Source organism: Danio rerio, chromosome 4, assembly GCF_052040795.2.
Source record: "Danio rerio strain M-AB ecotype USA chromosome 4, GRCz13ab, whole genome shotgun sequence".
In the NCBI taxonomy this organism is placed as follows: domain Eukaryota; kingdom Metazoa; phylum Chordata; class Actinopteri; order Cypriniformes; family Danionidae; genus Danio; species Danio rerio.
Genome location: NC_141024.2, coordinates 19,857,830 through 19,882,444, shown reverse-complemented (window position 1 = coordinate 19,882,444; position 24,615 = coordinate 19,857,830). Strand labels below are relative to the sequence as shown.

At 34.2% G+C, this 24,615-nt stretch overlaps 2 long non-coding RNA genes across 4 annotated transcripts in view; one reads left to right on the top strand and one right to left on the bottom strand.

The window, feature by feature from the left end:
* LOC147844702 (uncharacterized) overlaps positions 1-24,615 on the top strand; it is a 102,271-nt gene that overhangs the window by 45,288 nt on the left and 32,368 nt on the right. The gene's annotated exons all lie outside the window — the stretch shown is intronic.
* On the bottom strand, positions 8,069-21,765 carry LOC137491541 (uncharacterized). Its single transcript, XR_015483123.2, has 3 exons — positions 21,507-21,765; positions 11,699-11,949; positions 8,069-11,632 (listed from the first exon to the last, which is right to left on the bottom strand). It is a non-coding gene; the product is annotated as an uncharacterized LOC137491541 (long non-coding RNA).

Genomic DNA, 24,615 nt, shown 5'->3' with positions numbered 1-24,615 from the left:
GTTCTACAGGTGCAGGATGCTTAAATGTTCTTCAATCAAACAGGAGTCAGTACATGCAATATATTTGAACTCCCTTCTGTGAATTACTCATTCTGGCTGAATACTGTGTTTAAACCCATGTGAATAACTCCTTTTCTGTCACATTATTAGGTGCATGCATTTAAATCTGCAGAAAAAGGTGTTTACTGTATGAAATCTAGGTAATGAGCGTTGTCAATTGCATTATGATTTAGCAATTTAGGAACTTATCTCAATAATATGTGTTAACCAGTACATGTGATAGCATGCATTGCCAGCATAATAAGGTTAAAAAGTGTCCATGTAAACACACTTGAACTCTGTTAACATGCATTTCTCATTAAACAGGAAATGTTTGTTGTCTCTGCTGTTCAATGGCTGCGTTTCTTTTTTGTAATCCAGCCTGATCAAACATTTTAAATGAATACATGATCCAGTTTGTTTTCATATTGGTCCAGGCTCACAAAGGGGACAGATTCACAAAGCCTTCTTCCAATTTCCCTCGTTTTTGATTTTAGAATATTGTTAATAATATTAAGAACACATTTTTATAGGAATGTTTTTATCTTTCCCCCTCCTCAAGCTTGTTCTTTAGACGAAACTTTAGAAGAATTAATATAGTTGAAAAGACTGTTAACTTAAATGACTTCAATAGCTGCAGAGCAAAAGGCTAAGATGCAGTATCTAATAAAATATTGTCTTTTCAGATATTAAACATTAAAGATATGCAGCATGTAATATAAACTGTATAGCTACAATGTTTTAGTTATTTAAACTAGCATATTTGCTTGTTAGATGGTTGTCTTCCTGATGGAAATACTATGGGTTGTCTACAGCTTTTGCCTAATGGAGTTTTATGTCTTTCTTGTCATCCATACCTTATTAGCTGTCTAATAATCTTTTCGATGGTTAATGTCATTAACATCCTATGCACTTTATTTAAAAAAAAAAAAACACTTGGAAAAACTTGGTTACTTTAAAATTGGCCAAAAAAAAGATTTGGTTAAAATATAGCTGTAATGATTTTATACTTTAATTGTACCCATAAAAATAATAAGCACAAATTAAGATCTTAATTTTTTTTTTTCAAGAACTCCAAGACATTTCTTACGAGCATCTCAGAATTTATCTTAAAGGCAATAGAATTAAAATCTGGATGTAAAGGCATAGCTGAATAACAGGAGTTTAATACACCAATGTTACGTTCTGTGAGCCTTAAACACCATGGTTTCCTTATTCTCTTGTAAATCCTATGATGAGTGACAAAGAAATCTAATTTTTAACAAGCCACCAACTGTCACGATACATACAGGATCATCAATATGCATGACCCAGGATATGCATTTGATTGGTCACAATTTTTCCTAGTGAGATTGCAACAATGGTATTTTTTAAATTATCTACATTGTTATTGATTTCCTCTACAGTAACTTACAGTAAAAAAAAAAAAAAAAAAAAAGATTACTGCTGCTTGTTCAAACTACCCGTTTAAAATGAGCTGAAACATCACAATTCTTATCATTTCTTTGGCCAATTTATTTGCTTTATGTTCAGTCTACTTTAATTAGTAAACCATAACGTTAACCTAAGCATTTTGTATTTGATCAACATGAAAGAATTGTGTTGGTCTAACTACCTGGTTGGGGGATTTGTAGTTCCCAGCATGCTTTGTGTGGGATTGAATTAAGAGAGGGAAATGTTGTCAGTAAAAGTAAAGTTAATAGAAAGACTTGTTAGAGTTTGATCTTCACTTTAGTTTGAAGATCTCAAAGATTTTTTATGTAAGGCTTTGAGTTTGGAGATTACCACCTAGCAGAAACACCTATGCTTTGGGTTTTGGCTGCTTAATTAGCAAAAATGCAGTTTGCTGCTTTGCTCAGTCAGGCAATAACTCCTAAAATTAGTTCTGAGATCAGTCTCAATCAACTGTAACTCCTAAAAAATGGCTCTTTTAGTTTATTTAGGATAATTTTCAATAAAACTAAGAGACTTTGAAATGTACGACACATTTACTTTTATGTGATAAAATCATATTGGACCAACTCAGTTGCATTAAATTGAGTAGATCTTTGTGTTCAAAAAGATTTTGTGTTCATCCAGTTTTTTTTTTTTTAATGTACTGGCAGCGGTTTGCCAGTAACTTACTGTAAGTTAATTACAGCAAAAATACTGTATTACATATACAGCACCATTTATCTTGCTGTATATGCATTTACAGCATTAAATATATTTACTGTAAAACATACAGCCATTTTCACAATACAGCTTTATAATACAGTAACATACTGCTTAACTGTCCTTCAGTAAAACTCAGTTTATATTACAGTTATACTGTGTAATTTACAAAATTTGAAAACATTTTTGTAATGAGACAACAAGAACATGTTGATCATATTTAATTCACGTTTATGTAGCATGTCATATCACACAGCTCTTACTGTGACTTTTCTTTAGTGAAATAAACATTACAAAAGTTAAAAGGTTAATTTTAATTCTTGTCTGCTTTCAATTATGTTAAACTCACAAAACACATCTATAAATAATCAGTCTCTTTTGTCTTTTGTTGATTTAGCCTATATTTTATTAACACATATCTCGGCTGCAGTTATGGACATACGGTATAGCTCACTTGCTTCTGACTTCAGTTTCCACTTCAGTTGAAACAACTGGCATTTAAAATGTATTAACAATTCTTAAAGTTTTCATGACTCCAGCTTAAAATCTCATTAGCTTGCCAGTAGTGGCGGCCATCTTTCAAAGACAATTCTGCTTTTAACAATGAGGCATCTTCAGTTACGAATGATTCATCAATTCACAACGATTATTCAGGAAAAGGTATTGAACTAAATTTGCACTACAAACGTGTTTTCAAGCTGCCGTGCAACACAGGAACGTCTCTCTCTGCAGTCAAGTAGCCCTCCCACAGAATAATTAAAACAGTGGGATGCAGGTGAAAGCAAAAAACGAGAGAGAGAGAGAGAAGATGAGAGCGAGGGAGCGAGGGAGTGATGGAGGGAGAGCTTAACTGGGAGAGGGAGTGAGTTACATAACCTCTGTATATGTCGCCATACTCATGTTTTATTCACCAAGAGAGAGATAGTTGGTAAAAGTCAGGGAGTTTCCCCACTAACCCCAGTCTTCATCCTCTTCATCTCCATCAAAAACGGGAGCTTCGGTTTGATGCAATGTTGATTTGATGCAATCGTTCTCATATAGTCACAGCTTTTCTGAGGGTTTCTAAAGGTCACAGTTCTTTCCAAACTCGCAAGCTGAGGATTTACATTTACAGTCAACATGGAAAAGCATTTGCAAGCCATTTTGCCTCCAATATATGACATTGTACTGGTGGGGAAAGAAGTGTAGCGATTGATTTGATTTACTGGGAACAGGTTGGGACTAGTGTTTATGCAACCTTTAGTATTTATAGTGCATGTTATACACTGTTTTGAAGCAGCTATACAGTAATAAACAGGAAAGTAAATAGAAGTCTGCTTTCAATTACAGATTTGTGCAAAATGTGTTATGTTTTTTTTTAATGAGTTTTGACAAAAGGCAGGATATACAGATTATAAATTTATTCAGCACCACCCTGAAAGGCATAAGGTCTGTTAAACTGCAGAGTATGTTTGTAATCAGACAAAAAACAATGACTGTAGACTGCTGAGTATATGTGTTTAATGCACATTTATGCATTGTCATATCACTAAGCTCCTACTGTGATTTTTATTTTATTAAGTTTAGCCAAAGGAGATGTAGGAGTGATTTCCAACTATTTATGACAAGAAAAGACTCTCATACTTGGGAGCAGTCAACAGATCAACCTTTTTTGAGTTGTGTAATGCAATAGGGTCTCTTGTAGTGACAGCTCAATCACTATCATGCCCAAAACTGCCAGTTTCTACAAATCCCATAATAATATTTAAAGAATGATTGCTTGACTTTTATGTATAGCGGGTGACTCGTGAATGCAAAAGTGATTTCATTGTAGTTTCATGAGATATTGCTCTTTTCTGTTTTATTCATCTGGTCTCATACAAATTATGACCAAAATGGCAGGTTTTCCACTTATACAATTTCTTTGATGTTCCTTACTCTTCTTTTTGTGATAATGAATAATCACTATAGTCTTTTTTTTTAATGTGGCGACAGTCACTCAACATTTCAATAGATATCTACATAATTGTTGCTCTATTTCCACTTAATTACAGAATAAACCAACTCAATCTTACAATAAATATAACTATTTTACATATTGTCTCAAAAGTAGCTAATTTGCTAATTTAATTTTAGCTAATAAATTCATAATATAAAAATTGTTCAATTTGTTATAAGATTAAAATCGTATAAACTTGAAAAGTTTGAAATGGAGGCATGACGCCAAACTTCACAACTAAACCCAATCCTCATTGGGGAATAAGCAAATCATATTAAAATGTACAAATGAGGCCATAAAACATATGAATTAGCAAGTAAATTAAATTAGGAATTATCATGAAATTTCTTTAAAACAGCAGTTAAGAAATCATCTGAGGATAGCAATGTAATCACGTTTGAACAACTCGCTCAAGTATCCTTATGGTAACTAAAATTACTCTGTTAAATGTAAATTAAGTTATGAAGCTTTGCTACAAGCTGTTCACATTTCACACATTAATAAAAACTGTCTAAAAGTATAAAGAAGCAAGCAGTGGCAAGGACCCCAAGCACAAAAATGGTAAAGGTGACCGAATGAGAGAGAGAGAAAAAAAGAGGCTGACATGAAATGTAATGTTATTGATTTAAAGGATTACTTTGAAATCATCAACAATAAGCCCAGAAACATGCATTAAGAAATTCAATGGCATCAATTTTAACATCACATTGACTTCAAAGGTGAAAACGTGATCAACGACTTAAGATCTTGTATCATCATTATACCTTTAGCAAGGCACTTAACCTCATGTACAGCTCCAGGGAGACCGTCCCATGGAAAGTGAATCGTAAGCTGCTTTGGATGAGAAAACATCTGCTAAACGACCAATAACCGATAGCTGCGGTCACTGGGGCTAAACCAAAATGAATGAGTATAACGAATCCAATAACAAACACTTAGCTTTGACCTTTTCACCCTATTCATCAAAGCCATTGTACAGCATTCGATCAAACGGGCAGACCTGAAAAAAGCCGCTTTAGTGCTGTGCGCGGAAATTCATTCAAAGTCTGAAACTCGCAGCGACTTAACAACAGCTTTTAAGAAGACAATTCTGCTGTGATGGAATTAATCTGCATGGCAAGAGGCTCTTGTCTTAATTAAATGCACTAGCGTGCTTCAACACGACTCTGTTCTTCAGGTGTTTGTGGGTGAGAGGAAAAGCTAGAGCATTAATAATGTGTGTGCGTGTGTGTGTCGGAGAGTATGCTGGGTTGACAGCGAGGCTTTTATTCAGTGTTGCGTGCAAAACTTATTGCTTTATGCATGCATATAGTGACACGTTGAAATTAAAATTTAACAGGGGTAAAGTGAAAAATATCAGCAAGGTTGCATCAGGGCATCATAATAAAAAAAGCTTTATTAAATACAGTTCACAGGAAAAATGGTAACAATTTATAATAGTCGCACTTGCCTAATGCATTATCTAACATGAACCAGCTATGAGCAATATATTTTTGCATGCATCAGTTTATGTTTAGTAAAAATAAAATAGTTTGAACTTTTTTGTTTGTATAGCATTACATGTTAACAGATACAAATTTTGATATATATATATATATATATATATATATATATATATATATATATATATATATATATATATATATATATGTGTGTGTGTGTATTTTTTTTAATAATGGTGTGTGTGTTGTTTTATGCAACCCAGGCTTGTTCTGAAAACATACCGCTATATACATTTCTGGAAAGTGCTAAATACATCTCAGTCGGTACCACCAGAGGCCACTGTGTTCCTTTTTTCAGATGTCAAATTTCTCTTGCAGGTGCCATTCGTGCCTGCTGTTCTCACGTAAATCCACCAGAGGCCACTGACTGACTGAATGAACGATCGACTGACCCACCCTCCTCCTTCCCTAAACCCAACCAATAATGTTTTCAAAAGCACCTATTGACTAGCACACACCCACTTCTCTAAACCCAAGCAACAGATTTAAAAAGCAATCCAGATAAAGAAAAGCCCTTTGATTTTTACCACATTTTTAGATTTTACCACATTCTCACCCTCTTATTCACTTGTTTGTTTTATATTTGGGCTTCTGTTTTTTGCCCGCTTTTCGGAACCATTCTTCACCAGACTCGAAACCTGTTGTCGTGGTCAACTCCTCTCTGCATATCAAGTCTGTCTGGCGAGCTAACTGGGTAAACTGGTAACAGAGGAAAGGCCATCCATACAGAGGTAAGCGCGAAAAGTAGCGACGTCATACCGCCCTGTAGCATTTGTTTTAAAGACAAATTCAGCCATACGTACTTCTGGCTACATAAGTCGCAATCTCCAGAAATGTATATAGGGCTACGACTGTTGACTATATAAAGAATGTTGATTTTATTAATATATTTTATTTATTTGATTGATTGCTTGTTTGATTGTTTGAAAAAACAATCCAATTTGCTTTAAAATTTGAAGATAAAAAAAACAAAACTGGTAATATTAACAATCCATGAAAAGTAATATCATGGAGCACCGGTTAATGATAATAATGTAAATATTAGATCATTTGACCTTTTATAGCAATACAATGCTATGTAAATTTGTCATTCTATTTGGTGCAACTTTACAAAGAATGAACACTGTAAAAAAAATCAGTTTATTATCAGTTTTCTGTATTTTGTGACTATTTTATCTTATCTTTGCCATGATGAAAGTAAATAATATTTTACTAGATCTTTTTCAAGACACTTCTATACAGCTTAAAGTGCCATTTAAATGCTTAACTAGGTTAATTAGGTTAACTAGGCAGGTAAGGATAATGAGGCAAGTTATTGTGTAATGATGGTTTGGTCTGTAGACTATCAAAAAAATTTAGCTCAAAGGCGCTAAAAATTTTGTTCTTAAAATGGTTAAAAAAATTTTAAACTGCTTTAATATATTTATATATTATATTATATATTATATATATATATATTATATATATTATATTATATATATATTATATATTTATAATCTAGCCGAAATAAAACAAATAAGACTTTCTCCAGAAGAATAAATATTATCAGTCAAAATGATATTATAATCAAAATTATTCATTCGTTCATTCATTCATTTTCTTGTCGGCTTAGTCCCTTTATTAATCCAGAGTCGCCACAGCGATATGAACCGCCAACTTATCCAGCACGTTTTTACGCAGCGGCTGCCCTTCCAGCCACAACCCATCTCTGGGAAGCATACACACAAAAACTCATTTACACACACACAATCATACACTACGGACAATTTAGCCTACCCAATTCACCTGTACCCCATGTCTTTGTACTGTGGGGAAACCGGAGGGACCCGGAGGAAACCCGCGCGAATGCAAGGAGAACATGCAAACTGCACACAGAAACGCCAACTGAGTCGAGGATCAAACCCACGACCCAGCGACCTTCTTGCTGTGAGGCAACAGCACTACCTACTGAGCCACTGCTTCGCTGTTAAAATATTATATTATATAATAATTCTGACTTATAGTAATCTATATAATAATTCTGACACACACACATATATATATATATATATATATATATATATATATATATATATATATATATATATATATATATATATATATATATATATATACATAAGTATAAATATTTTTTTAAAAAGTCAAACCCATCGTACCTCTGTTTTCTCTCAACTTCAGCATCCCTCCACCACCCCAACTCCACACTATTAAACCCGATATCAACATCAATCTAAGGGGAGCAATCTTGATCTGGGCTAGACACTGTGTTTGGAACCCTATCTCTCTCTCTATTCTAAAAAAGGAAATAACATGAGTTAGGGCCAAAGTCAACAGAGCAAAGATCAAGATCCTATAACGCAATTCATAACCATAAATAAACCAAAAACACCTTTGTATGTAAAAAATATTTATAAATTTTTTTGCGGTGTATAATAAAAAAAGGATAAAACTCATGGGTCACAATACTTTAGTTTTCTTTAGAGTATACAAGCAAAATATGAATGCATTTTACAAATATTTATTTAACATGACTTTTAACATGCTTTTCTTTCTTGAAAAAGTTTGTTGAACACATTTGATGCCAGCATGATTGCAAAAACTATACTGGAAGCTCTGTTTGATGCACATGAAGCAATAACCATCCAATCAGGCTCTTAATATGATGGTGTCAATCAACCAAAACATGGGCATAACCAAACTGGATCATTGACCACATGACAATGTTTTTTTTTTCTCTTCTTCTGGAGTTGCAGAAAATATCATCATGCATCACTTCCTCTGTTTTTCAGTGGCGTTTCGGCTCATTGTCGTTCATAACAGTGCTCCCATATCATTAAAACCACTGGGATCGACGCGTCCTCCCTGCTTTTCCAAACCAAATATTCACAAGGAAAATGAAGGGAGTAATGACAGGCAAGGCAAGGCCGTAATGAGTAAGGGCCAGTGGGTTGCGTCAGAAGCCCGAGCCCTCAGGTTCAGATGTTCTGCCACTCTCATCTGTAGAACAGGACGCCACGAGCTGACGGCAGCTAATCGCCAGTGCATTAGCATATACTAATTACACTGCTTCTGTAATGGCTGCAGAGATGGGCTGAACCACTGGAGCAAGCCGTGCTGAAGCTAATTTGAGCGCTCTATGTCCTGTGAGGCTCATGCAAAAACAGCCTTCCCCAGAAAGGCAAAATGTTCTTTATAAAAGCACATATTGGAATAAGAGATGGAGTTTTATTCCAATTTGGTGTGTTCAGGGTCCAAACTGCTGCATTACTTGTATGATTTGGTTCTGGAGCAAAAAGGACTAAAATAGCATCATGTTATAATTAAAAAAAAAAAAAAAAAAACAAGGTTAGAAATTTTAATAAACTCCTGCACAACCGTACACTGTAAAAAGTGATTAGTTACTTTAGCAGTGATTTCCTCTTATTTTTAAGTGAGTAAATCTGTTGTAGCTTGAAACAGTCAAATATAATTATGCACAGAGTTCATTTACTTAATTTCAAGACAACAAGTTTACTCACTTTTGGAATTAAATTCAAATAATGCTTTAAAAGCTACTGGGTGACTCCTTTTTAAAAGATAGTAAACAAATTGTTTTTTAACATGTCATATTAAACTCCATTGTTTGATCTGTTCAAATTTGTTGAAATAAGATGTTGTTTTTCACGGAGTCCCCACTTTTGAGGTTGAAGTTTGTTCATTTTCAGAAACATAAAAGAAGGAATATTTCAGAGCAGACAATACACTTTGATGTCCACAGTAGAAAAAAATACTACGTTTTCTGTGACCACTGTTAACATTCTACAAAATAGCATCTTTTGCATTCAACAGAAGACTGAAATATACAGATTGGGACAGTTCCTAAGAGTTCCAATCCAGAGTTCTTTTATATTAAAGTGCATTTTTTTACTATTTTATTATGTTGGATGAGCAATAGTACACATCACATCAACAAACTCAAAAACTGCACATGCTGTCGGGATGATGCGAGATGATTTTACTATCTTAAAGCTTAATTGTTTTTCCTTTTTTTTAATCGATGCTATTAAACTACTTTTAGTTCCTAAAAGTGCAGTTCTTAAAGGAATTTTAAAGAGTATTTTAATTATCATAACATTTTCTCATATAAAACTTTGTTTCACACTGTAAACTGTAAATAAACTGAACTTAGTAGATATCCTGTTGACATCACACTGGTTGGTGTTTATGGTAAAAAAAAAAGTGGGATTTAGTAAGGATTATATACATGCGTATTTGTTTTATTTCGGCTAGAATAAGCAGTTTTAACCGTTTAAAAAATTTTTTTAACCGTTTTAAGGACAACATTATTAGCCTCTTTAAGCTATTTATTTTTTCGATTGTCTACAAAACAACAAAGACTTACCTAATTACCCTAACCTGCCTAGTAAACCTAATTAACCTAGTTAAGCCTTTAAATGTCACTTTAAGTTGGATAGAAGTGTCTTAAAAAAAGTGAAATATTATTTACTGTCATCATGGCAAAGATAAAATAAATCAGTTATTAGAGATGACTTATTAAAACTATTATGTTTAGAAATGTGTTGAAAATCTTTTCTCCATTAAACAAAAATTGGTGGATAAAAAACAGAGGGGCTAATAATTCACAGCCTCCAATAATTCTGACTTCAACTGTATATATAAGTTTGAAACGTGATTTTTAAAAGATTCTCCAAATTCCCACTTAAAAAAACATTGACTTTTGTTGGCCAAACAAGTAAACAATTTTTGAACCTGACTTTACCTGTTCAAATATTTGTCATGTAAATTAAAATATTCCTACTTTTCAAAGACTCTCCACAATTTTGTACTTAAAGTAATTTGTCAACAGGAAATTAAATATTTGTTATAATGTATAATATGCAATTGTTTTATCGTGTTAATTATTAATTCAAGTAAAAATTAATCCCCTAATGACCTCTAAAATATCGCCATAATCACTTAAATCTACTTTGCAACCATATTCAAACAATCCACATTCATCATTAATATTATTTCGGACAGACATGCACCACTAATATTCTCCTCAAAAATGTTGGTCATTGTCAATGTAAAATAAAATCATAAGCTTTTCCTGGAAAATCCTTGGATATATCTGCGGATCTCCAAAAGCGTTTGTGTTTTTCCTATTGATGCTTGCTTTGAAAGACCTAAAAAATCTCAGATTTTATTTATTTATTTAGTTTGAGGATTAGAGCCGTATTGGATGATGATTGATAGATAATTCAGGCTTCACATCTGCCTCTGCTCCTTCTCAGACATGAAAAAACACATTTGACGAGGCTTTTAAATTACACAAGATGAAAGTGGTGATGTGAGTAAACAACTTTTAAGCCAGGAAGGGGAGAAATATGTTTTTAGCCTTTTAGCCTCAATCTTAGCCTTTATGCGTCTGTGTTTATGTGATAGTAAGCTTTGTGTGGGAGGAAGTTCAGAGACAGGTCTGTCACGATCAACAAATACAATTTCTGCAAACACACACACATACTTGTATATGTGGTTTACGGGAACTCTTCATAGGCGTAATGCATTTTATACTACAAAAAACAACTATTATATATCCTTATCCTACGTCTACCCCTAAACCTGACCTTCCTAGGAAACACAGCACATTTTGAATATGAAAAGACCCTGTTAAATATGATTTAAGCATTTTGAATTACAAGAACACAAAGAATGTCCTCATAAACTACCTTAATAGAGTGCAACTAGGTAAAACCAGTGTCATTATACAATTGCAGGTCCTCATAAACCACACAAACAGATCCACACACACATACACGAGATCTTCTTGAGCCAGCAAAACAATGCATAACCCCAAGGGCAGAAGAAGCAATTGAGAAAATCTCCAATCTCCAAATCCGAACCATTTTCCTCGTCTCCGGTCTCCCACGGTAACCAGTCCCCGGTGTCTGATTGGCTGACGGTGTTTTAAAGGATGGTGCTGAGGTCAGACAGGAGACACAATTACTCAGTACATCTGACCTACTGTGTTTCTACTCTTTATTACCTTTTCATTCACATCCCTCATCCGCTGTCCGTCTCCCTCTAGCTCTCCATCACCGGTTTAGTGCACCGCAGAGAGCCGCGGCATCACAAATCTCCGGCTGTTTACTCTGTTGCGATGGAGACAGAGTTTGGCCCGTTCCCTGTGCTGAAAATCTGAGGGAGAACATGTCGTCTTCCTCACGTTTTCTCCTGTAGTTTCTCTCATCTTTGTGCTCTGATTGTTCCCTGTGGTGTGCGCTGATGGAGACGTCCCTGAAGGAAAGATGATGATTAAAGTGAAGGTGAGAAGGATGAATGGATAAACTGAGGGTAGAGTGTAAAATCTCACAGCATGTTGCAGAAATACGAAGCGGAATATAAAAATGGGGATCTATCAGCGTTCATTATTCCTCTTGGGATTTTAGGATCATAAGAGAGACGTTACTTTTCTGACAGGCCTGATGTGTTTATTCATAAGGAACTATATGGAAATCTAAGGAATAACTGATCATTTTTATGTAAAAAAAATGTCTATGGAACCCTTTCAGATGCTCGGTGCATTAGTGTTGTTGTTTTGTTTTTGTCTTGTGATAATGATTTAATTTTCGTATTATAATGAGAGCACTTCAGTGTTTCTTAAGATGGTAATTCAATTTCTCGGTGACCTCAACGCCAATTTAGCTCAGCATTTTCTCAACATTCTCCGTTAGTCAGTTAATTTTTTGCTGTGACATTGTTACAATTCAAGTCAAGTTGAGCTTTATTGTCATTCGCTAAATGTGTGGACATCCAGAGGAACAAAATGTCGTGTCTCGCAGGACAACAGTGCTACATAAATTAATTATTGGAGATAAGAGCTGAAATAAAAACCTACACATATAAAACAAATACTTTAACTATACACATAAGACTAGAAGTTTTTTTTTACATGAGACTTTATAATGTTGTACAGGATATTGTGCAAGAGAGTTATTACAGGTGAATATTGTGTGCAAAAGAGGTATTTAAGGTTTATTATTGTGCAAGAGTTATTTAAGGTTGAAGCAAGCACTGCAACGTGATTGTAGTATATTTATAGTAAACATCGCTTTCATTGAGTCATTGTATGATGGAGTTTAGATAAAGTGTCAATTTGTGTAACTAAATACAAGATAATTAATTTAAAGGAATAGTTCATTCAAAAAATATAATATCATTTACTCCTGCTTTGCTTGTTTCAAACCTGTGGATGTCTTTTTTTCTCTTAAACACAAGTGAAAACATTGGAAACAATGGTGGAAGCCAGTCACCACTGACTTCCAAAGTATTTGTTTTTGCTACTATGGAAGTCAATCTTGTTGCAGGTTTTCACAGAAGAAGAAGAAACTCATAAAGGTTGAGGATGAGTAAATTGGGAGTAAATGTTCAGTTTACCTTCAACATGCACTGCAAGATCTATATTTTCTTCTTATTATCTCATTTTTTTTTCTAAACAAAAGTGTTCTTGATCAAAAGTTTTACTTATAATAAACATATTTTTATGATTTTAATAACATTATCGCATTTTTTTGTGAGTTAGTTGATTATGTTTTAATAATATCAGTTTAATGTTCTTGTTGTATTGGTATTAACTGATTTTCCTGTCCCCTCAACATTAGTATTAAGAGATCAACTTCTTTATTTTCAGTTTCGTCGACATAAATTACAGCATGTTTAAATCTTGAGTGATCTTTTCGAGATCTTGTCATATGAGTTGTTTTCTTCAGATTTTGGTTTAATCTTCTTCAGATCCAAACATCATAAAATGTTTTCTCAATCACACAGTTTTTCAAAACTTCTTTTTCAAAGATCTCAACAAGCTTAAGTTGTTTTCTTATGATCTCAACATAAGTTTTCTCCATCAATTTTCTTGATTTATTTATTTTTCCTGCAGTGTTTATTTAGGCCTGAAACTTTTTTTTCTTGTTTTCATGAGATTTTCCACTGATCTCAACATTTTCTAAAGGACTTTGAGTTTTCTCAATTACTGAGTTTCCACAAAACTCAATTTTCATGTGACTTCAAATTTGTCATCAATTGATTTAACATCCAAGATCTAAACACTGTAAAAAAGAAAAAAAAAACTCAATTACAGTCTGTTCTTTGATCTCCGCAAAACAAATCATTTCTTAATCAATTGTCTCAATTAATACACATTTTTTTCTTTGTTACTCACTTACTTACCTGTAGTTGTTACCTTGTGCTGATGTAAACAGATTTTAGTATATTGGTCAAGTGTATATTGGTTAACACCTTTGCTTTGTCAACGGTTTTAAGGAGGTCAAAATTATCTGAACCAACCTTAAATGCTAAAAAAAAAAAAAAAAAAAAAAAAAAACACCCAGATTTTATTGATGTGAATGTTTGAATGTTTTGGTAATATGTTTTTTTCCCTGAACTTTAAAAAGTCTCACAATAAAAAAAACATCTGTATATTAACAATTTTCCTTATTTTGTCATTCATTGGTATTCCCATTTGTTAATGCTTTTGAATTGCATTATGGAATCTTTCCTTAAACAAATTTTGATGTTGAAAGTTTGAAAATGTGACTTTTATTGTCATTTTTCACCGTTTTTAAGTCATGTAATGTATTTTCTGGGTTAGTATTGCAAAATATGATACATTCTGTTATTTTATGGACCTAACTTTCTATAAATACATATTATATCTTATACAATATTGTTTTAAACAACTAAAATGTCATGTAAAGTCATTGTTTAAACCGCAGAGTTGATTTGTCCTCTCTGTTACTCACAGAACATCAGGAGAAATGTTATCTGAGAGGGATTAAGACAGACGTGTTAGCAGAAATCTGTGTATTCATGACTAGTGTTAATCTCTTAAAATGCTTTAATATAGACTAAATGTGTCTGCTCAATGTGAGCTGACAGCCCTCTGATACCTGCAAGCAAACCTCCATTTTGTGAGCCTCATTATTCAAATTGTGCATGTAATTATTCATAGTTAACGTGTCAAAGTGCTTTCACACAGAGCAGACTTTCCCTTTAACGCTATCTCTTACTTACCGTTTCTCTGAGGAGCGTCTGAATGTTGTAAAGCATCCCTGTGTGAAGAAGACCTGCACCGAGAGACCTCAAAATCTAATCTCATCTCGCACACACAACACACGTTATTAGGGATAAGACAAGGTCAAATTGCCATCTTAATAGATATCAACAATAGCAATTACTTGGGTTACAGAGCAGACAATGGTGTCACTGAGTGGACCTGGTTAGGTCCCAAGTGTGTGTATGTTTGTGTGTGTATGTGTATGAATAGCTGTGCAATTGTTCTTTTGTTCTTGGGTGTGTATGTGTTGGATTTGCAGTCAATAATCCAGCTTTGTCCATATTCTAAAGCAGTCGCGAGGCCAGAAATGTTAAAGTGAGCGAAATAGGATGGACCCCATTGCCTATTCTCAAACTAAAGCACGTCATTTTGCATTACATGGGGTGAAATGGCTTTTTGGTTGAAAGAGTAAAAGGTCAAAAGTATTTTTTTTGAGCAGGAATGACACATTTTTGGCTGTTATTGTGTGTCAAGACAAGTCAAGAGCACATCACAGTCTGCCTAAAAGGTTGCACTGATTAAATTGCTTATTCTAATAATCACTGTTGTCTTTAGTGAAATTGGTTGTTTTTTTGTTTTTGTGTGTGAAAAATGTTGGAATTTTGTTTACAAGGGTTGAGGTCTTTCAATTTCTTGGCTGCCTGCAGCAAAAATATTTTGTTTCTACATGTCTGAGTTCTTTTGAGGCCACATTTCTAAACACATTTGCTCTTAAAGCTTTCAAACCATTACCTTCAAACTTTCAGGCTAATCTGAGTTTTCTGCTTTTTTGCATCAGTCTAACTATAAAGCCTATTCATGATAGAAACATGTTTGCAACGTTTTTTTTCTTCTTCTTTTTTTGCTACTAATTAATTAATGCTATAGAACAATAGACTAATTCTGGCCAAAAACATTTCTTTTTACAAACATTTATTCACGTGCAAGTTTTTAATCAACAATAAAGTTTGTCATCATCAACATTACTTATCTTGATCTTACACTTTCATTTTGTCAATAGCTTTAAGGAGGTAAATTTTTTATTTTTATTTTATTTTTTTAATGTGAATGTTTTGGTTGGGTTTCAGAGAGCTTTCAGAGGGCTGGTAATTAAGCTAGTCTAGTCCTCTGAATGTTAGATGACTGTCAGAAAACCAATAAAATAACTTACTGTAAAGGACACAGAACATATAAACACCTCACAGAAGAATGTACTAGAATATGGATTGTGTTTTGGCTGAACTTTTGAACAACGGCAGGGTTTTGTCGGCAGGCACACAATGTCATTTAATATTAGATTAGATTTGAGTTGTGACGTCAGGTGACCAAAATTCAATGTCTAGCCAGCGTCCAATAATGACCTCAAATAACATTTTATTACATAATATTTGGTTGATTTTAAATTGTGTTGGAAAGTGGCCAAAATTCAACGTCAAGCCAACATCTTAAACCACGGTCATACTGAAGTCAACAACTGACATTTATTCATCAGGTATGGCAACCTGACGTGTGATAGACGTCATAGTGGTAACATCCACACAACGTTAAGATGTAACATCATTAGATATAAATATTTGGTTGATTTTAGTTTGGATGTTGGACATTGACGTCGACCTGACATTGACGTTTGACATCAACCGGGGTTTCATTTCCAAACAAAATACAACAGCCCTGCTACGTTGGGGTACAATGTCAATCTGATATCATATTTACCTCCTGTACCTGCTTTGACTTTAATTTTTGAATGAACAATTTAATCATGTCAAGTCACTTATGTATAGCAATGGCAATGCAGATTGTGTCAAATTCGTTTTACATGGATGAACAGAAAAAAGATAAAAAGCCATAAGAATATTTCAATTTGTGGGAAGTATTTAATATATCAGACAGGCAGCTGAGTTGTTGTAAGATTCTGGTGTAGTTCTAGTTAGATTAAAATGATTCTGTTCGAATGTCACTGTTGAAGGACAAACAAGCCAGAGGCGACAGTTAACCATAGGAGGTGTACCTTTCAGAAACAATTTATTCTAACACAAAAACAACTGCAATGGATGTTAACTGTAAAAAGTCATTCTTGATATGTTTGTAAAAACATATTTCTAGTTTATTAATCTACTTGTATACACTTTAATTAAATTGTGTCACTGAATTTTTGTGTAAATATATTTTTTCAAATATAATTTTAAAGAAAGTCTGGAAAACCTTTTATTTACCTTATTGGGCAAATAACAAACTGTCCAGCACATTCAACTTTCCTCAGTCAGAATATGATCTTTCAAACAATTAAAACATATTATATAAATAATGTAGAGCTTAACTTTTTGAAAGTTTATGTATAACAAAAATAGCCTAATTAGAATTTAAATAAACTTTAACATGGGCCGCTTTTAGTGCTTCAAACCTTTTTATTGTTTTTTTTTTTTCTTTCAAGAATAAGGTCAATGATTCAGAATAAAAGTTGGACTACATGTAGTGAAAGATGACTTCACTTTCATCATATTGTATGTTTTTTTGTATTGTTTTTTTTCATATTGTATTTATGTTTTTATGTCTTGCACAGCTGGATGTTGGATTTATGAAAAATAATTGTTTGGATTCATTGGAAGCCCTCTCTGATTTCTCTCTGGTTATTTTCACACTTTATGATGGCATAGTAGTCCAAGTAAGACAAATGAGCTCATGTTTGGGACAATATCACTTTTTATCAGTAGGAGGTGGGTTGTTCAAACCACCCAAACCCCCATACGAGCCTGAATCTACTGACAGTATTCTCCAAAAACACAACCCAGTTACATCAGTGACAGTGATCTCATCTCAAAATAATAGACATAATAATTCCATCTAACATCGTCTCAAATTGACACATCTCCATCATGTACCGCGATTAAGCCTTGCAATAATTTAATCAGGACCACCGAGTGCTGTAATAAAAGCATATGAATCCACTGATGACCTTTATTAGCATTTTAATAGTTACGACACGAATATGATATGTTTTAAAGAGGGTAGCGCCGCACGACCCCCAGCCGGCCACATTTATTGTCGATCCAGACCCGCTTATGATTTTATGATTTAGATAATTTCATCATGATAACCACTGATAGGTCAAACCCTTTCCTCTTTTTTTCGGTTTCCCTCTCTCTTTCACACACGGAGACTTCAATAAAATGTCTAACTGCATAGGCTCCGCTCTTGCCTGCGTAATTGGAATCAATAATTCATTTTCCTTCTCTGTTAGCCTCTCATTCAAACGTTCTTCATGCGTTTTAGAGAATGTAGAATCAGTTCGGGAGCGGCGTAATTGAAGAGAGTTTTTTTTCTCTCTCTCTCTCTCTCTCATCTCATCTTCACCTGTGGCAGCTCTACTTCTGTAATTATAGACGAGTTTAGTCAGAAGCTGTTCTGTGGGTCTCTTTCAATTCCCAGCGTTTTGTTAATCCCGATTTGACACGTAACAATGAGGGATATGATGGTGGGCTGAGTCCTAATCTCATTCATGGTGCATTAGTGGAAACGCCCTCAAATGACCCCTTCTGTGCAAATATAATGGTATTTGCGTTTTGTTTAAATTAATACTTAAAGGATTATGGATGACTTTAATGACACAGCGAAGGGGATTCAGGAATCATTTTATTGTTGTAAAGATGCTAATTGGTATTTAATCTATTTAGATCATCATTACTGCTTTTCATTTTATCACATCTGTTAAATGGCCCTCGTTTAGGTTGTCAAAAAGAATTGCTGACATTTTGGAAAGTGAAATACTTGTAGAGGCAATTTAATTTAATTAAATTAAATTTTTTTATTTTATTTTATTTTTTTATTTTATTATTTTATTTTATTTTATTTTTTTTTTTCATACACAATAGTTGTTTTTTTGTTTGTTGTTTTTTTGTCAGTGTGATTCATGGCCGAGACGCTTTTGTAAAAGAGCTTTTTAATCTTAATGTGTATTTCCTTTAAAAGTATATGACGTAAAACTGTTGTCCTGTATCATCTGTGTCTGCTCTGTTGATTTGAATGCATCCATACACACACATTGTTAAACATTTTATTGTATTTTTGCAGTAACTTACGGGCAGCACTGTTCCCAGCAATACACCGCAACTGCCCCTTTACAGTAACTTATCTGTAAGTGTGTTTTACAATAGCAATTTTATTTTACGGTAAAATAGTCTAACTGCAACATATTTTATTGTAAAGTGCCCTTTACCACATTTAATTTTTTTCACAGTGTGACAAAATTTACAGTACTTTCATTTTAATGCGCAAAAGCTTCATTTTTAGCATTTACTTCTGAATTTAATAAAGTCCAAACAAGTGACACATTTTGTCTTCAACTACAGTAGCCATACTTAATTACTTTGATGGCAGTAGAATACTGCAAATTCCTAATATGCAGCAAGTTACTGTAAAAGTTTTATAATAACCCACTATGCAGTGCATATTTCTATACTGAACTGCAAATAATGTATGTGGTATTTTACTGTGCTTTAAATAACTGTAAAATTGCGGCAAAGTCTAACAGTGCACGCACACACCTTCTCACTCCTCCACCGACTCCACACAGGATGAGCAGACAGACACTTTCACAATAATCAATCAGCACATCAGTCTGACATTTTTCATATGAGGCTTGAAACAGTTCAATGAGTGTCTGTGGAAGTAGCAATATGTATTTAGACTAAGCCCCGAAGGACAAATAAATCAATGAAGTCAGATAGCACTGCAGACAAAAATATTGAGAGAAAGATAGTGACAAGAACATAGTTTGCAGGAAAACATAATAACCTGCTGTGCTGTTAGTTGGAAATTTTTTTATTTATTTATTTTTAATACGGAAAGGTCTTTAACATCTGTTTGAGTTAAAATGTTGAAATCATGAAGCATCTATATTAACACATATAGCACATGACTAATATTAACACTGTGAAGGAACAGTAAATATTGATGAGTGTTTTGTCAGTGTTTGCATATAGTGCAAATTGTCTCTATGGGTATAATGAGATTCGCATTTATGTGGGGAATAATTATGCGTATGAAATAATCAAACTGATTTAATGAACACAATAATTTGTATCCAGATTTTATATTTAACAATAAGCGCACAGAAATCATTAGCATAACAAATATTTTCACCCACATCTGTGATTTCAGATATTATATGCAGACCTTTAGGTTGTTAACTGAAACTTTCAAATGTTTTAAAAATGATTTAATAAAAGAAAATTGCAAACGTTTCTGTAAAGCTAAAAAAATCTTCAATTTCCTTTTTACCAGTTGGTTGCTTTACTTTCTTCTTTTTCTTACATCCACCTTTTATTCCCTTGCTCCTATTTCTTTTTCTTGCTCCTCATTCAATCATCCATTCCTTTTGTTTTTGGCTTAGTCCCTTTTTTAATCAGAGGGTCGCCACAGCGGAATAAACCCCCAACTTATTCAGCATATGTTTTACACAGCGGATACCCTACTTTGTACTGTGGGGGACACCGGAGCACCCGGAGGAAACCCGCGTGAACATGAGAAGAGCTTATAAACTTTACACAGGAATTCCAACGGACCCCTTCCTCTTTCCTCTTTCTTTCCTCTCCTTCTCCTTCCACTTCCTCTTTATCATCCTTCTTTTTCCTTCTTCCTTACCCCCATCATTCCTCTTTCTTTCCTCTTCCGTCTCCTTCCACTTCCTCTTTCTCGTCCTTCTTTTTCCTTCTTTCATATCCCTTCTTTCCTCTTGCTTTCTTCTTCCTTTTACTTCCACTACCTCTCTTGTCCTTCCTTCTTCCTTATCCCCCACTTTTTTCTTTTTTCCTCCCTTACACTTTCTCTTTCTCATCCTCTTTTCCTTCATTGTCGCCTATTTTCTCTTTTCCTCTTCCTTCTCCTTCCTCTTTCCCATTTTCCTTTTCCTTCGTCCTTACCCTCTTTTTCTCCTCTTCTTCATTCTTCCACTTCCTTTTTCTCATTCTTCATGTCATTCTTCCTAATCCCCCTCTTTCTTCCTGATCTATTTCTCTCATTCCTCTTTTCTTCCTCCTTCTCCTTCCACTTCTTTCTGCTCCTCCATTCTTCAGTGTCCCCCTCTTTTTTCCTCTTCCTCATTCTTCTCCTTCCACTTTTCTCATTCTCTATTTCATTCTTCCTTATCCTTATTATTCCTTATCTTTTTTCTTCCTCCTTCACTTTCTCTTTTTCATCTTTCTTTTTCTCATGAAATTCCCAGATTATGAATATTAATTATCAACAATAACGAATTATTATTAATCATTAATATTCCGGATCAATTTATTGTTAATTTGACCAAACGAACACAAGCAGAGCCGCCGCTCTTCCAAGCGAACACGGTAATCTATTCATTTAGAAAAAGGGAATTTAATTGCTACTTCTTGTGAAGTAGATTAATCATTCAAAAGTTTTAAACAACTTATAATAGCTAGGCAGGGGAATCTGTATTTCAGTGACCTTTTCTCGTGAGGCAAACAATACAATTCATTTGATTATAAATGGAATTTATTGACTAGTCAGACGGAACGAACAAACAAACGCACAAACATACATTTAACACAGAACAAAGGTAAACCACGCGGAGATATCGGGTCTATAGAACGTGTAACAACAAAGAGAAATAGTAAAGCGAGGAGATAGAGATTTCAGATAAAAGAGTGACAAAACTTTCAGTTCCACCCGCACCATTAAGGACCACCAAGGTTATAAAAAACACCTTTTTGATAAAAGGGGCACAGCTTAATCGCATAACTAAAATCACCTGGTTTTTCATGTCTGGAGGTCTCTTTTATGCGTCTCTCTTCCGTCGTGATGAAAACTACTCTTGATGTCCTTTGATGCGTGGAGTTTGTAATGCAGTTCGGACGAACACGATCGCAAACTTTAAACTGAATTTACTTTGCCGGAAAATAAAGAAAGCGTGGCGGGAAAGTCCATGCGGCTGTGAAGAGCCATGTGGCCCTTAAAGGGACCACCGTCAATGATGTTCCTTTTTGGGACGTTCTCTTTCTGCCCAGATGTTTGGGGGGAAGTGTGCTTATACCTGCGGGTCACGTGACAACCCGTACAGCATTCTGACCAATGATTTCAGGGGAAAGTTTGCGCGCGAACCTTCCTTTGTCTCTGGGCTGCGCGTATGCAAATTTGAGCGCCCGCCTAAAGCATGCGGACAGGCATTTAATACAGGGCTTTAAAGAATAAAACAATGCGAGTTATGGTCTCGATCTATGCATCATGTGTTGTAAAATGTCGAGGGCATTCTATTGACACCAAACACTCTACAAGTACATCACATAGTTCCCATATCCTTACATCATTGATGCTTTTAAAAAGGCCTGCAAGCGTGAATGTGTATAGTCTATATCAGGTATTGTACACATTACAAAAGTTAAATGAAATTAAACAAGAGATTTGGGTTATAAATGTCTTTGTTTAATTTTGAGGAATGTCTTGTCTGTGAGCAGAATGTTGGCTAAAGAGGTTTTTTTCCTTTTCTTATCTTATCTGTCACGTTCTTTTGAAGTAGGCAGAGAGTGGTTCTGTGAAGTCTCCCAGACTTGTTAACATGTCACCAGGGATTACCAAGCCAGACTTTTCGTCACCAAGTGATTTTATTGTCCTGGCGATTCACCCAGATTGTTTTCTGGAATGTTAAATGGAATGTTTATCTCCAGAATGCAGGTTACAATATGTTACACCACCTTCTTTTATCCATCATCATCCTCACTCCAATTCATCCTGCCTTTACCTATACTACTTTTGCTTATTACTTTTATTATTATTACACTGTTAATTGTCCCTTAATTGTTTGGCCACACTGATTCTTACATTTTAACATTAAAACAATAATCCACATCACTATTTAAATATATAGATATGATATAAAGTCCAACAAAGACATGTCTGTGCCCATTCCTCCTGAGAGAGGTGAAGGATATTGCTCTTGGAGTGGAAAGTAAAATTAAAACCACATTAAGATGACAATAAATCTAGCGGGTAAAGACAGAGCTGGAGTCAGACACAGTGGGTGGAATAGATTTTTAGCCATGACTGAAACGCCAGTGGCAGAGCAGAGGTGTGACAGAGAACAAATCAGGCGGCAGAGCGGCTCTGCCACAATTCACCTGAACAAGCTCTCAGTAGCAAACTTTAAAGGGATGATTCACCCCAAAATTAATATTCACTGTTAATTTACTGACCTTCAGGCAAAGGGGTGACTTTTTTTCTTTTTCTGTTGAATATTAAAGATGATTTTTGCTGAAACTGTGACCCTTGACAATTCATAAAATCCAGGTCAACAACTATTTGTCACTTTGATACTCAAAAATTATATAAAGGCAAAAGCCAAAATGAATACCTGTGGCTCCTGGTTATACATTGAAGTTTTATCACGCAAAACCGTTTGAAGGCAAAAACATTATCACTCCTACTAAATAAATATTAGTTATTTTTAAAAACACATTTTCTGCAAGTACATTTTCATAATATGTCGAAAAATTAAAAAATTGTTCCAGCCAAGCTTAAACAAGACTTTTTACAACATATATATTTTAGGACAGTGTTTCTCAAACACATTCCTGGAGGACCACCAACACTGCATGTTTTGGATGCCTCCTTTATCAGTCACACTCATTCAGTCTCTGCTAATGAGCTGATGATCTGAATCAGCTGTGTTAGGTTATGGAGACATGGAAAATGAGCAGAGCTGGTGGTTCTCCAGGAATGTGGTTGAGAAACACTGTCTTTTTATATATATATAATATAAACTTTTTGATTTAGTTTAGCATTTATATGGAACTTTAAGCTATAGTAGTATCTTTCAAAATCACTTCAAAAATGTATCATGGCCAAGAAAAAAAAATATTGTTATTGTTATTTAAAATGTGTTGAAAAAATTTCTTCTTTAAACAGTTTTGGGAAATACTAAGTAAAAATTTCACAGGAGGGCTAAAAACTTTGCTGTGGCTGTACATTAAAATATTAATGCTATAAATTCTTTCATGTAAATTTTCAATGATATATTTTGTTAACGTGTGCTTGCAATTTTTTTTAATTTTTCAAATAATATTTAAATTCATGTTGTAAATGTCTTTTTTTACATTCTTTTTAAACTGTATATGGATGATTTCAGGATTTTAATTTTAGGTGGGCTCAGCTTATGAGGTTGGCAAAAGAAAAGTGTTTTACAGGTGTTCATTTTGAAATAAAAATAGCAAAAAGTCTGTTAAAAGTTACATTTTTTGCTAGAGGAAACATCTGTGATTATGAGTTGAGCACCAAGGAAACAGTAGATGGGAAACCTAATTGTACCTCTATGACATGGAGTTCAAGCGATACAACTATCTGTAGCTAAGGACTGCAAATAAGCAGATATTGTAACAATTCATTGATAAACGTATACCTGGCTCTCTCGCTCTGCACAGCTGTGGTTTGCTGATCAAATGAAAAGCAAAAGACAGAGAGGAGCCAAATCCGGCCAGCATTTTATATAAAATTGAAAGGGGACTGAGGTGATAATTTAGTGTACAGTTTATGAGCTAAACACAAATATAGACTTAGAAATGCCCATGCATGGAAATACAATTGTTCATCCTAAAGCAATGCAATGTTTGTAGTCTAGCAAGTCACTTATTAGTTATAATTTCTTGTGAATTCTTTTGCTAAAAATAACTAAACCATAGCAAGGGTAATTCAAGAGACCCAAAAAGATTTTTGCATAAGAATAGCAGTAAAATTATATACAATATGCTGATGATAATGCATGCGTTTCATTGCACATGTGAACCGTTTGGATGTCTTGCAATCTAACTTGCAGCAAAGTCATGCTAGCCACAATGCTAATGCATATATTAGAACATAACATTTGACAC